General features: G+C 41.0%; 1 protein-coding gene across 4 annotated transcripts in view; it reads right to left on the bottom strand.

The window, feature by feature from the left end:
* LOC121858610 (uncharacterized protein CG3556-like) overlaps window positions 1–10,000 on the bottom strand; it is a 90,325-nt gene that overhangs the window by 48,054 nt on the left and 32,271 nt on the right. The window contains exon 2 of one of the 4 annotated variants that reach the window (XM_042355127.1): window positions 5,067–5,121. The exons of the other annotated variants lie outside the window; for them this stretch is intronic. The gene's annotated coding sequence lies outside the window, so the exon portion shown is untranslated. The remainder of the gene's footprint in view (window positions 1–5,066; window positions 5,122–10,000) is intronic. 4 annotated transcript variants of the gene reach the window in all.

Here is a 10,000-nt window from a genome sequence, read left to right on the forward strand (position 1 = left end):
GTGTGTGTGGTGTGTGTGTGTACCTCACACCTGCCCAGGTGATGGACTGTACGGTGATGCTGAGGCGAGGAGGGGGAGAACACACACACACACACACACACACACACACACACACACACACACACACACACACACACACACACACCACACACACACACACACACACACACACACACACACACACACACACACACACACACACACACACACACACACTAATCCCCCATAACTACCCAACAGCCTAATCACCATCATTATACCTTATCAGCTCGATAAATAAACTCACATAATAATTATCTTCTTCTCTTACGGGAAAATTCGTCAGCTATAATGACAATGTTTATAATTATAATAAATAAAAGACGTAGTGACTTGCAGTGTGGGTGTAGTGTTTACTAAACACTACACCCTACACCCTAAACAGTGTTTAGGGTGTAGGGTGTAGAGTGTAGGGTGTAGTGTGTAGTGTGTAGGGTGTAGTGTGTCGGGTGTAGTGTGTAGGGTGTAGTGTGTCGGGTGTAGTGTGTAGGGTGTAGGGTGTAGTATGTAGAGAATAGTGTTTAGAGTATAGGGTGTAGAGTGTAGGGTGTAGGGTGTAGAGTGTAGTGTGTAGGGTGTAGAGTGTAGAGTGTAGGGTGTAGAGTTGTGTTCACGAGAGGACGAGGAGATGGGTAATCGATCACCTCCATTTCCTCAACTGTAAAGTCTGGTGCTCTCTCTCTCTCTCTCTCTCTCTCTCTCTCTCTCTCTCTCTCTCACACACTAGTCGTGTACCCTGATGGGATCCAGTCTTTTTCTCTTTTTATCTTTCTCTCTGTCTGTCTCTGTGTGTCATTGTCTGTCTCTCTCTGCACTGTTGACATATACCATTGTGTCGTCATAATACAATCACTCATTTTTCTGTCATCATGTAAACGTGTTTTATACAATCTGAAAGGTCGCAACACTCCAACACCTTCTGTCAGTATCGCTGTAGCGGTAGTGAACATCAAATACAGCTGCTGTTAATGGTGGATATACATGCAGAAAGTAATAGGTGATGCATATATCGCTAGTAAGCTAGTAAAAATATCAAAAAACCTCGTGAATATCGCCAAAAAACAAAAATATTGACTCCCAAACCTCAAAATAAAACCAAAACCACATAAAATCGATCAAAATCTTATAAAATCGGCAAAAATTTCATAATATCGCCTCAAACCTCAAAATATCGCCCAAAACCTCATAAAAATTGCTGTAAACCTCAAAATATCGCCAAACATCATAAAATCGGCAAAACCTCCAAACTATCGCCTAAAACTTGGTGAGTAAGGCGTTACGACCACCACAGATCAGAATTACAACACAATAGCTCTAAATTTTCTCAGTGTATAATATTTCTTAATACAATACTAACATTATTCCTGCTTCTCTGATGTACTGCAGTGCAACGTGTACATTTACCATATACTCTACATTACACTTTACATTGTACATTACGTAACTACTGTATTATACTGCTTTTGTTGTACACTATATATGATGCTCATTATATCATGTACACAGGATATGATGTTCATTGTTTTATGCACACTCTATATGAAGTGCACTATATCATGTACAGTATATATGGTGTACACATTATATTATGATGTATACTGTGAATCTTGTACACAGTATACGTTATCCAGTATGTAACTTGTACACTACACATATTGTACACGAAGCTTAGGTCTCAGTGCTCACCGACACATGTAACCTTGAGCCGATTAGAGAGAGAGAGAGAGAGAGAGAGAGAGAGAGAGAGAGAGAGAGAGAGAGAGAGAGAGAGAGAGAGAGAGAGGTATATATATGCATGTGTATTGATTTTATGTACTAACTCTGATCTCTTACGAAAACACAGTGAATAAATAGATAGATAGATATTTATCCATGGCTTATATGTGTGTGGGGAAAATTGTGATGTGGATTTTCTTGTTGCAATCAAACGACACACACACACACACACACACACACACACACACACACACACACACACACACACACACACCATCAAAGACAACTGTATTTCTAACGCGAAATTTGTCTCTTAAGTAAAATAAAACAATTGACTTCATATAAAATACATATATGATAGGTGTGTGTGTGTGTGTGTGTGTGTGTGTGTGTGTGTGTGTGCGTGCGTTAGAGAAGGTAAACTGACACAAAATAAAAACTAATAAAACTAAAAAACAGTGAAATTTAAAGAAAACAAACAAATATAAAACAATAAAAAGATAAACTGGCACCTCACCCTCTAGGCTGCCACAGGAAGATATTTTATATATTTTTTATTTAATTTTTAAGTGAGAAAGCTGTTTGAAGAAAGATGACCAAGATTCATGGTGATCGACCGGGGGCTACCTCGACTCTCCCAGGTGAAGGGGTTCCCACGGACAAAGACTCGAATCCCGATATTACGATGCTCATATGTTTGTGATGTTTCTCCGATAACGAGTTCAAGAGCGAGGTGATCACGGAGGCTTGGGAACGGTTTAACTCTTATGATTGGGTTTGTGTGTTGGTGTAAGGGATTTCACACCTCTATACATCATTTTTAATCCTACATTTCCGCTTTATATATATATATATATATATATATATATATATATATATATATATATATATATATATATATATATATATATATATATATATATATATATAGTCTTGATAAAATAATATATAAAGAATGGAAGCTGTCTTATTCAGACATCTTCAGAGTGCAACTCGCTGTCTTGAATAAACATTGAAAGCTAAGGTGCTCCGTTGTTTCCCTTTCCCGTAATTTTATCAAGATTTATCTATCCACGTTTTCATTGTGATCTACATGAGATATATATATATATAATATATATATATATATATAAGAGATATATATATATATATATATATATATATATATATATATATATATATATATATATATATATATATATATATATAGTATTCTAACTCGCTATAAGGGATTCTAGGGGATTCATTGCCTCTATACACAATGAAATCTTCTTTATGGGATACAATACAACAACATAAACTCTTAAAATAACAAAGGAGAATCAATGGTCTACTTGTATATTGCGATGCTCATTCGTCTTTGGAAGATGGTTTTGAAGGTAAATGCAGCCTCCAAATGTCTTTAATCTCGATATATATGGTTGTGTGAACTACCAGGTGTGTATTATAACTGATTAGTGATTACTAGACGGATACCATAAGTGATCTTATTACGAACGATGATCAAATGTTTTAATGTCTCAGATAACTTTGCTCATCTATAGGCTATAAAACACACATATACTGTATATATCTTCACCTGTATGTATGTGGTGTACATGTGGATACATGTGAGGGTTTAACTGGCTTTGAGTATGCACCAAAATGGCTTTGATGTTATGTAATGTATTTCCGATACCTCTGCAAGATGCTCCGAGAGAGGGTTTGAAGAGCCCTTTGACTGGCCGCTATTGGAAGAGCTGGAGGCTTCTGGCACTTATACACCCCTTCATCCTCCCTCCCTCCCTCAGTCTCACGTAACTCAAGTCTTTATTATTTTAACATTACTTTTTGTTATAGTCTTTGATTTATTTTTGAAGTAAAAATTCTTCGGTAGACAAAAGTTGAGGCCCACAGCTCGTACTCGTAAGGAGAAGCCCTCAGTTCGTTCTCGTAAAGAGAAGTCCTCAGCTCGTACTTGTAAAGAAAGGCCCTTAGCTCGTACTCGGAAAGAGAAGTCCTCAGCTCGTAATCTTAAAGAGAGGCCCTCAGCTCGTACTTGTTAAGAGAGGCCCTCAGCTCGTACTTGTTAAGAGAGGCCCTCAGCTCGTACTTGTGAAGAGAGGCCCTCAGCTCGTTAAGGAGGCCTCAGCCTGCACTAAAGAGGCTCCCAGCCTGCACTCAGCTAAGAGAGGCCTCAGCCTGTACTCGTAAAGAGAGGCCCTCAGCCTGCATTCTCCGTAAAGAGAGGCCCCCAGCCTGTACTCGTAAAGAGAGCCCCCAGCTGTACTGCAAAGAGCCTCAGCTCGTACTCGTAAAGAGAGGCCCTCAGCTCGTACTCGTAAAGAGAGGCCCTCAGCTCGTACTCGTAAAGAGAGGCCCTCAGCTCGTACTCGTAAAGAGAGGCCCTCAGCTCGTACTCGTAAAGAGAGGCCCTCAGCTCGTAAAGCGTGACCTTCACCCCGGCCACCCACTCACTCTCGTGAAATATTCACACTACACCGGGGGCAAAGAAATACACCAAAAATGGGAAGTATTTTTATATGCAACAGAAAATGAAGGTAGGGGAGATGTTTTATAAGCCTGGCAACTGAAAACTGGAACTGTTGTCATATGGGACAAACAACTCGGGGAGGGAGAGAGAGAGAGAGAGAGAGAGAGAGAGAGAGAGAGAGAGAGAGAGAGAGAGAGAGAGAGAGAGAGAGAGAGAGAGAGAGAGGGGGGGGGGACGGATGTTTTCATATATTTCTGACATAAAAATGGGAAATGTTTTCATATGGAACTGGCAACAGAAAACGGTAGCTGGTGTTTTTATACTTGAGGCAAACACCAAATACTAACATCACCTAACTATCACTATCAACCATCAATACTAGCCAACTACCACGAACAAACACCTGCTAACTCCCACTAACAAACACTAACACCTGCTAACTCCCACTAACAAACACTAACACCTGCTAACTCCCACTAACAAACACTAACACCTGCTAACTACCACTAACAACCACTAACACCTGCTAACTACCACTAACAAACACTAACACCTGCTAACTCCCACTAACAAACACTAACACCTGCTAACTACCACTAACAACCACTAACACCTGCTAACTACCACTAACAACTACTAACTACCACTAATAACTTCTGGTAACACGGGCCAACAACTTCTCAATATTCAACCATCAAAAGTTTAATTAGGGGTCATTTGTCTTAATTGCCCTGACCAATAATAAGTGAGAATCAGGAAATGTGTGTGTGTGTGTGTGTGTGTGTGTGTGTGTCACTACCTCCATCTTGAAGTAGTCAACTTACAATAATGAACTTACCTAGAGTTCAGCAAGTAATTAGGAAGCAACAGGTAGCTGCACTTTAATTACTTACCTGTAAAAGAGAAAGAAAAAAATACACCAATTAATTATTTTAAGGAGAGTTCACATCTGAACAATATAAAGAAGACAAAATTTTAATTATTTTTTTTAATTATTTACAAATCAAAAATATTTATCTAAGACTACTCTCTCTCTCTCTCACCACTACGCTACAACCATCTCTCTATCAAAGTTTCTATTGGCTGGAGCAGGTAAGTAAAGTGCACTCAACCCACGGGGGGATTCACTGTTTTACCCGAACCCGACCCTAAGTGGTACGTGAATCCGAACCCAGGAGGACCGAGTGACCCAGGCAGCCCACATCCAGGTCACCTCTCTCTCTTCCCATTTTCTTCCTTCCTTCCCACTCGCCCATCCACCTACCAACCTCTCTCCTCCTCCGTGCCTTCCTCCCTCCTCTCACCACTTCATCAGCTGGTCGCCAACACAACATGACCACCAAGCTGTCAAAGGTGGAATTTATTCTTAGGTGTATCATTATCCAGAAAATTATACCTGTTGCCTTACCTTGATCATACTATATCTTCTGTTTCTATATTGGTAATGATGAAGAGAAAGTAAAGAATAATTGTCGATAATATGATAATGAGAGAGAGAGAGAGAGAGAGAGAGAGAGAGAGAGAGAGAGAGAGAGAGACATCAAAGGCTTTAGAAGAATAACTCAAACCTCGAGGTAAAAGATCTTGAGGGGGACCTAGTGGTAAAGCTCCTCCTCGAACAAGAATCAATAATAATGTAAATCTCGACTCAAGGATCAGGTAGAGAAAGCGGTAAGAGATAAAGTCCTTTTTTCTGCATTGATAACGACCTCTTCCTCTGAGATACGAACCTCGCCCTTAAGAGCTGAAGGAGGAGATGCGTAGTATTCAAGTGATTGGAGGATGTGATTGATTGTGGTGGAGGAGGAGGAGGAGGAGGGCGAGAGTGGGGGGGAAGGGGAGGTGGGGAGGGTGGGGAGGTTATTAGGGAAGGAGAGAAAGAAGGTGGGGTGTAGGAGAGGGAAGGGGTGGGGTGAGGGGAGGAGGGACAGACAGTAACAGAGATTAGACAGAGAGAGAGAAAGAGAGAGAGAGAGAGAGAGAGAGAGAGAGAGAGAGAGAGAGAGAGAGAGTATAAACACACTAACAGTAATCTATTGATATAAACAATAGACTCTGGATAAACAAAATAATAATAACGATATTTTTTTTCTTCCAATGACCTCTACTTCTTCCTTTACCCCCACCCCGCCCTCCCTGTCAGTAGGACTTTCAATAACCATTCACCAAAAAATCCCAATGGCATTCGCTGCTCCACCATTGTGCAATAAATCCGGGGAAATCCGCATCGACAAATCCGACTTGAACGAGGATTTCCATCAGCGTTCTTCAGCGGGGGTCCACATAAAGCTCTCATCCAGCGCGCGCGTGTGTGTGTGTGTGTGTGTGTGTGTGTGTCGTTGGCTCTCCGGGAATCTTGTTACGCTACAAATATAGACAGGGTATAAAAATTGAGGATATATATCAGGGCATATATTCGTTTGTGTTCAGTGTGAGGGTGAGGCCGGGTTGGGGGAGGGTGGGGGGGCGGGTAAGGAGAGGGGTTGGGGAGGTGGAGGGGTAGGGCGAGCGGGGATGGAGGAGGGTGGGGGGTAGGGGCAGAGCGGGGATGGGGAGGGGTGGGCGTATTCGTTAGGTTAGGTTAGGTTAATTAGGTTCCGGGTAAATTAAGTTAATGATATGCAAATTCACTTATGGTCTTTGCTTTGGTTATTTTATATAATCGTCCGTCCCATCCTATCCCACGTTCGCCTTTCCATCTCCTATCTTCGCTTTCTCATCTTTTACCATCCCTTCTCATCTTCTCCTTCCCCCTTCCCATCATTTACCCCTTCCATTTTATCCATCTCACCTCTCCCATCTTCTTCTCACCCTTCCTATCTCCTTCTTCCCTCCCCCATCTCCTCCTTCCCTCCCCCATCTCCTCCTCACCCCTTCCGTCTCCCCCTCCCATCTGGTGATAACTTGGGCACTTGAGTCAACAGTAGGACAGTCCTGATGGCTTTCTGTTGGTTTTCCTCCAACTCCTTCTCTCGTCCTGTTAACGGCTGTCTGTTTCTATATCTATGTGGGAAGCTGTCTTTCTGTCTGTCTGTTTCTCTGTATATCTGTCTGGGTGGCTGTCTGTCTGTTTCTCTATGTCTGTCTGTCTGTTTTTCTCTGTGTCTGTCCGTATAGCTGTGTGTATATATATATATACTGTATATATCGAAGCATCAAAACCGCAATCGCAGTCGAAGTCAAGACCAATCACAACGTTCGGACGCATTGTTTACATTCTCTTCCTCCCCTCACAAAAACCGGAGGGGAAAGAGGCCATTTTGGTGTGGTAATTGGCTAATGAAGTAGAAAGTAATTTTCCCGGTAATCTTTAACTGGCGCTACAAGATTAAGGGATCAAACAGTGAAGCATTATAGTGTTTAATGGTTAGGATATCTGAGATTATAGTTATTTTGTGTGTGTGTGTGTGTGTGTGTGTGTGTGTGTGTGTGTGTGTGTGTGTGTGTGTGTGTGTGTAAATCAATTTGAGAGAAAGTGGGAACCCGCCAAAACAGAAGGAAAATGGATGCTCACGAAAGTAATAAAGAAAACGAGAAAAAATGGAAAAAAGAAAACCATACAACCACTAAAAAATTAAAGAAAGGGGGAAGTGAGAGAGAAAAAAGAAAACGGATAAGAGAGAGAGAGAGAGAGAGAGAGAGAGAGAGAGAGAGAGAGAGAGAGAGAGAGAGGGGGTTACTCTGCTATTCACACAGTTTTCACAATATGATCATTATGTTTAAGCCGTGTGATTAGTTACTCACGCCAGACTTGGTTTAATTAACACCAAAACAAAAATAGTTACTAGAAAAAACTATGTCCTTTTTACCTCACTGAATTAAGCTAGAGAGCCGAGATATAAATAAATAAAATATACTCTGGTTTATATATTATAGGAACACTTAAATTATATTGCCTGGGTATATAGACTTGCGTATCTTGTGTATAATATTATATTTGATATATTATAACTTCAACAATATATTGCAGTTATTGTTATTATTATCGCTGTGCTTTTATTATTCTTGTTATTATTATTTTTATTATTATTATTATCATTAACAAAACAGAAGTACTACAAGCAGCTAAATTTATACAATGATTATAACACAACAAACCATAAAAAATTCCTTCAATACACTTTACAAAATCCCTTAATACTTTTATAAACTTTTGTAATTTGTCTTTGTGGATGAAAAAAGTTTGTTTGATCAAGTTATCAATGTCGGTCGTTTTTTTTTCTTTTGTTATTTGATTCCCCCCTTTTAGTCCTCCCTTCTACACCCCTCTACTCCCCCTCCCCTCCCTCCATAACACCCCTATCACCCACTTCCTCACACTCCTTCTCCTCCCCCTCTTCTTTCTCACTTCTCCTCTTCCTCCTCCTACCCCTTCATCTCCCCTTTCCCCTGTCTCATCCCACCCCCCCCCTCCTCCTCCTACTCATGCACCTCCCTCTTCTCTCTTCTCTCTTCTCTCTCCTCTGTCTCAACCCTCTCCTCCTTCCACCCCCCGACAGTGTTGCGTGCGGTACATAATAAAAGGTGAAACTTTACTTCATTTAGACCCAAGTTGTTTTCTCAGCCTTAGTTTGTTTGTTTTGTTGTGCGTGCGTGTGTGTGTGTGAGTGTGTGTGTGCGTGTGTGTAAATTCGTATTGTGTTTTGAATATTCTCACGGACAAACACACACACACACACACACACACACACACACACACTTTCCCTCTGCCGGGTGGTTGACATTACGTGTGGCCCAGATATTGACCACCTCCCTCTCCTTCCTCCCTCTCTTCCTCTCTCCCTCACTCTCTCCTTCCTCCATCGCTTCCTCTCTCCCTCACTCTCTCCTCCCCTCCCTCTCGCGGTACATATCACACAACATTATCTGCATATTGCGTTTTCTATCCACCTGTAATACCTCCTCTTGCTCACCTGTCATTAGTGTAATTACAAGTGGGTTTTACTGTTACCTGTTGGCATGACCACTCTACCAGGTCAGGTCAGGTCCAATTAGCCCTTAGTGTTACCTGTTGGCATGACCACTCTACCAGGTCAGGTCAGGTCCAGTTAGCCCTTAGTGTTACCTGTTGGTATGACTTGTTCTCCCCTGACCTGACCGACACTGACCTGATCACTCTACTGCTATTATCTGTCTGCCTGCTTGTCTGTCTGCCTGTCTGTCTGCCTGTCTGTCTGTCGTTTTTTTAGACATGTAATATATTCAGAGAAATAATCTTTCATTCGCAGACATTATTATTTATTCATGGAAATAACAGCCACTAATTCAAGGAAATAATTGTAAATAATTCTTCATTTACAGAAACAATAAATCATCAAGAGGAAAAAATTCATCGCTAAGGTAAATACATTTTTCATTCATGGAAATAAATCGTCAATCATTGAAGGGTGACTACCTTCATTCACTACCAATACTGTGTGGTTGACGGTGGGTATGTGGGCAGCATTCACACCCTCACAATAGCCGGGAATAGGATCGAATCTCTTTTGTTTGGAGGCGACGTGGCGGAGGTGGTGATAGTCTGGGTGTCAGAAGGGATTTGATGTCTTAATAGGGGATCGAAATGCCTTTATGAGTGTTCTGGGGTCGACTGAATGGTGGAGAGTCTTTATACAAGATCTGATGAAGCTTTTGTAAGGAATTGTCGTCTGTAAAATGTTTGAATTATTATATTGGATATTCGGTGATTTCATAGGGCTTTGGTTTTGATATTGTTAATATCTATTGTTTTTAAAAAGGATTTAATTCTTTATAAAGGATTAGATTCGCTAT

This window comes from Homarus americanus, unplaced genomic scaffold, assembly GCF_018991925.1.
Source record: "Homarus americanus isolate GMGI-L3 unplaced genomic scaffold, GMGI_Hamer_2.0 scaffold74, whole genome shotgun sequence".
NCBI classification, from domain to species: Eukaryota; Metazoa; Arthropoda; class Malacostraca; order Decapoda; family Nephropidae; genus Homarus; species Homarus americanus.